This window comes from Enoplosus armatus, chromosome 1, assembly GCF_043641665.1.
Source record: "Enoplosus armatus isolate fEnoArm2 chromosome 1, fEnoArm2.hap1, whole genome shotgun sequence".
In the NCBI taxonomy this organism is placed as follows: Eukaryota; Metazoa; Chordata; class Actinopteri; order Centrarchiformes; family Enoplosidae; genus Enoplosus; species Enoplosus armatus.
The window spans coordinates 30,533,427-30,539,426 of record NC_092180.1 but is presented as its reverse complement, the minus strand read 5'-3'; positions in this window follow the sequence as shown (position 1 = coordinate 30,539,426).

The following is a 6,000-nucleotide window of genomic DNA, read 5'->3' as shown; positions in this document are numbered from 1 at the left end:
TGAAATGACTCACCGGCGTCTGGCTTTGCCTCTGAGACCATCTCATCTTAGCAGCTGGGAAAGGGAAGCATCATGCCTCCCCGTCAGGTGCAGTTTGGGGTCACAAGGTCAGCCTCTCTGTCCTCTCTTCGGCCATGTCTCCATTTTCTCAGGCCCCTTCAGCTCTATTCTTTACCTGAACACCAGATGCCCTCAGACTGTTCTCCTTTCATTCCAGATCCTGCCACGCCCTGCAATCATTCCCCTCCCCTGAGCTTCCCCATCTGCACCTCTTTCCCGACCCACACTCCCTGCATTCCTGCTGCTATTTGCACTTGTTGCCTCACTTACTTACCCGACAACAAGAGGATGCCTTCATTGTTCAAGTTCAAGGTCGTCCACTAAGCTGAGTCTATCTCCTATTGTGATATGACAAAAAAGTGACCTAAAAGACAAAAAAAAGTTGTGTCGTTGTCTTCAATTAAACTACTTGGTCAGGGAAAGGTCATGGTTAAAAGAAACCACTATTGACAGGGAGAGGGGGACAACAATAAAGCTGTCTGGGCAGAATCAAACAAAGAAAGTTGTGATTGCATCTTAACCACTAAGGGGCCACCAGGACAACCTGAAGTCGTGGTTACAAAAGAAACTAATGTTGAGTGTCGAGAGGAAACGGGAAAGGAGCTGCGGTCTCCAGACTCTTTGCATGACCAATCACCCACCTAACCTCAATCCTCAAGCGGATCTCTTCTGCCTTTGCTTCTGAGAGGCATCAATCATTAGTCACGACCGCAAGTGGCTGCTTGCCAGGAAACCGTGAACGTGGGTTGTTTTGCGTTTTTGAATAAATGACCAATGCTGTTGTTTTTCTGGGGAGGACAGTCTCAGAAAGAAGTAAGATGACTTAGGAAATGTCCTACTGCACTTCAGACCTCGGAAATCATCTCGAAAGCTTCTGGTTTCAGCCCAGTGGAAGATTCCTCAGGTGGTTACAGTTTCTGGATCAAAAGAAGTGGTGTTGCACAGCAATTAGTATCATCAATATATATTCTAGTTGTGTGGTCCTGGAACTATTTCCTGATTCTGATTGGCTGGTGTGGATGAACCAACAATAACCAAAAAGAAAGGCGGCTTCTCGTCGAAAAGGCCGTCCGTTAATCACAAGATTGGTGGTTCGAGCTCTGGTTCCTCCTGCCCACATGTCAAAGTGTCCTTAAGTGTCACTTAATCCCAAATTGGCCCTGATGGTCAGTTCGGCGCCTTGCAACTCAGCCATCTACCTGCAGTAGTTTCTCTATATGAGAACAATGACAGCTGTCCCTCCTGGAGGTTTTCAGGTGTGAGATGTCTGACTGACTGACTTGACTCTTTCGAAAAATGTATTCTAAGCGTATTCCCTTTTTATATCCCTAATCACAGTGAGGAGAAATGCGACACTTTGCTCAACATCATCCTGTTTTCTAGCTGGCTTAAAAAAAATGTATATGTGTAATCTTTCCATGGAATCTACTGTATCTTGTAATAAGTGCTGCAAACAGTGACAAAGTTCTGTGGAAACTGTGTATTTACAGTACCGTTCCCACTTCCTTCCATCAGAACTGGTTTGAGTGCGACAACTCTTGGCTCAGTTTCAGCAGAGACTCTTAGATGCATCAGCATTAGTTAACATGTTAACAGCTATGACTCATAGGGTGGAATACACTTTACGTACTTGCAGTGACAACAGGACCAAAGACTTTCCTTGAAAATATGCATGTGTGGGACGATGTATATACTCACCGGCACACCTGCGAGTCCTTATGTGGGTGAGTAGGTGTATAGAGCTGAGACCTCCTCTACAGTAAGTGTGCTATTAAGCTGTAACAGTAGCAACCCTATACACAGAAGTAGATTCGTCTTTTCAGATTTTACTTCAACCTTTCTTGCACCTTTTTTTTTGGCAACTTTGTTTCTGTTGATAGCTGTCTTCTGTAAAGTTGAGTTGCATTCTTGAATAAAATAAACTGCTTATTTTATTATTTTTTTAAATATTGGTGTATAGAGCTACACAGACAAAAGACACCATTTTGTCAAAAAAACATGTCTTGTATTTCAGCAATGGCAGCCATCTGTTCTGATCTGCATGACGAGTCTTCTGCAAGGTTTGGGCGTGGTGTGTAAAACAACACCCAGGGCTATGAAAGTCTTGGTATTAGTGAGAAACACAATAGATGGACTAAGCCCATGCAAATGCACAATTCCCTTCCCTCACACCATGGCCCTGCTCTGGCCCTCACCTGCACCACTTGGAAGGCTTGAATTTCAATCCCGCCGGTGTGTCCACACTGACACCCATTTGGGAAATATTTTGCAAACAGCACTCCCTGGTTTTGAGTTGCCCCTGTGTGTGAAGGAGTAAGCAGAGCAAACAGGTTACAAAACACACTGAAGCTGTGGTCTGACAGCAGAAGACTTCTTCACTGTTGGTTTAAACCTTGCTGACAGCGTGGGTCAGGTTTGGTTACTTTCTGAAATGCACTCTTTCTGTAAAGACTTATGGACTGACCAAGACCGCATGGATGACTCTGCATGTTCGCATGAGTTTGCTCTGAATGCAGGCAGGCAAGCAGCAAAACACATCAATTGAAAATCCTACAGGGACACCCTCCCTCAATTCTGTGCGGGCAAGAAATCCTTTTTTTTCTTCTTTTTTTTTAATTTGACAGTAAGATAATGTAAAACTCCACACTCTTGATATCTCCACACCAGCTCCCACTGAAGACGTCAAATGAAATTGTTATTTTTTTTGGCTTGGGCACCTATGTGTACTGTTTGAGGACAGCTCACACCTAAATACCACCCTGCATTCACATTATGTAGTCCTCTATTTGTGTGATGATGCAGGAATCATCAACAAAAAAAGAGTGTGAATGTTTCAGACACAGAATATAAGTCAAAGAACCTTCTTCCTTTTGTACATTTTTGTGTGATCACAAAAAAAACATTATATAATACACCTACTCTTTACACTTTACACAATGTTGCACTCCATATAACACGCATGGCATCTTCTTAGTGTTTTTAAGTGTGTTTTATGTGTTTTATCTATGCTACTGCTACTACTACTGCTACTACTGTTACTGCTGCTGCTACTGCAGCTATGCTACTGCTACTACTACTGCTACTACTGTTACTGCTGCTGCTACTACTGTTACTGCTGCTACTACTGCAGCTATGCTACTGCTACTACTACTGCTGCTACTACTACTGCTGCTGCTACTACTGTTACTGCTGCTACTACTACTGCTGCTACTACTACTGCTGCTGCTACTACTGTTACTGCTGCTACTACTGCTACTACTACTACTACTGCTACTACTGCTGCTGTTACTACTGTTACTACTACTGTTACTGCTGCTACTACTGCTACTGCTACTACTGCTACTGTTACTACTGTTACTACTACTGTTACTACTACTGCTACTACTGTTACTGCTGCTGCTACTACTGTTACTGCTGCTGCTACTGCAGCTATGCTACTGCTACTACTACTGCTACTACTGTTACTGCTGCTGCTACTACTGTTACTGCTGCTACTACTGCAGCTATGCTACTGCTACTACTACTGCTGCTACTACTACTGCTGCTGTTACTACTGTTACTACTACTGTTACTGCTGCTACTACTGCTACTGCTACTACTACTACTGTTACTACTGCTGCTACTACTGCAGCTATGCTACTGCTACTACTACTGCTGCTACTACTACTGCTGCTGTTACTACTGTTACTACTATTGCTACTGCTACTACTACTGCTACTACTGCTGCTGTTACTACTGTTACTACTACTGTTACTGCTGCTACTACTGCTACTGCTACTGCTACTACTACTGCTACTACTGCTACTGTTACTACTGTTACTACTACTGTTACTACTACTGCTGCTACTGCTACTACTGCTGCTGCTATGCTACTGCTACTGCTGCTATGCTACTGCTTCTACTATTGCTGTTATTATCTCTCCTAATGCAACTACTGCTCCTTATACTACTACACAACTGATGGAATTACTGCTCCTTATACTACTACACAACTTGTACTTGTACTACCACAACTACTACTACTGTTACTGCTGCTGCTGTTGCAGCTATGAGCACAATTCATGTAATTACTGCTACTGTTACTTGTACTAGCCTACTATGTGTACTACAACATACACTGTTAGCCTACTGGAACCACTACTGCTGCCATTACAATTGCAACTACTACTACTACTACTACCACTGCAGAAGCAGTACTACCACTGCTGCTGCTACAACTGCAATTACCACTAAAACGACTAGGCCTACTACCACTACTACTGCTAAAGCTATATTTCTACTACTACTAACACTACTGCAACTACTGCTAATGCTAGTACAAATACTATTATTACCACAGTGAAATACATACATATATATATACATACATATACATTGTTATTGTATATATTTTTTACTTTTATTTTTCACTTAAATACTGTAAATGTGTATATTTTTATTTTATATTTCTTATTTTTATATTTTGTACATACTTTTAGCTCTAAATTTATGCTACTTTCTACTCTTGAATGGGAGCATCGTAATGTACAATTTCCCCCCGGGGATCAATAAAGTATTTCTGATTCTGATTGTGATTACTGCTACACATACCAGCAATAGGCCTTTTAACTACCCAAACTACTGTTACCACTGCTGCTACCACTCCAGCTGTTAGTACTACTACCACTAACAATTACCACATCAATCATCACATACGTTTTAGAATTGCCCAATAAGAATGCCGATCCAGCACTACCGTTATAATCCCTCTGATTTTTATGCCTGATGAGAACCAGATCACTGCTTCCAGACCAGTATGGCTCGAGTGAGGAGTTGACATTTCATCCTGCAGCCATGGCTAAACGCACCGGTCCTCCAGCCGTGATCAATATCACGCCAGTCTTTTCAGAGGTTTGTTATCTGTCATCACTTCCATACAATATAAGGGAGCGGGTAGATGCGATGACCAGTCCCACATTTTGTCCTCTGGTGACAGCATGCAGACAGAGCCACGCTTTGAATATGTAAATATGAGTGTTGCTGTAAGGAAGTGCCTTATTGTTGTTTGATTGGTTTGCTCAGGCAGATTTGTGTACTCTACACCAGATGCTTGCAAGGCAATCTCCCACATATGAGCTCTTATCTGCTCTCCAGAAAGCGTGCTTTGCCGTCGCTTCGGGTGACCATCCCTGTCTTCAGGAGTGACTTCAGGGGGGTGGGGGTGGGGTTGGAGCTGGAAAACTACCCGGCAGCCGGCTGCAAGTCCACACATGCCTGTGTGTAACGTATGGGAATGTCTGTCCCACCTGAGGAGCCTCCCTGTTGGCTTGGCTGAAACCACGTAGCCTGGGTCCTTCAACATGACACAGATGAGAAACGAGCGCAATAAAAGACATGTGCGTTAGGATTTATGTCGTAGGATTATTTTAGATATTATGTTCTCCTCGGCTCTCGGCCAATCAGCGGTCCCACATCTTCGCGTTGTCACGTTGCGCAACCCACCAATGACTTCATGTTTTCCCAGGGCTGGCTGTGTGGGAGGAGAGACTTTACCTGAGGAGGCCAGAAGCACTTCCTCCTCCGCCCCGTCTGCACACAGGTGAGTGGGCAGTGTTACCTGTGCCAGTACCTGCTCTTAGTCCTTTTTCCTTTCTTTTTTTTATACCTTCCACCCAAACGGCATCTCTCTAACTCTGGAGACAAGGTAAATATCCACTTCACATGCTACACATTGCTTTCTCCTTTAAGCCTTGTTTGCTCTTTGATCCACTTGCTCTGGGCGTAAATGGCAGCTGGGGTTTCTGGGGGGGGGGGGTTTCTCCTTATGATCTCTCACGTTTCGTGTTTGTTTTTTTTTGCTGCACTTTAAATAATAGTGACACGGTGACTGTAAAAAACAAATCACGAGGTAAATAGTGTTTGATTACGCCAGGCGACGTAGCCTATTCATTGGTTGCTCTG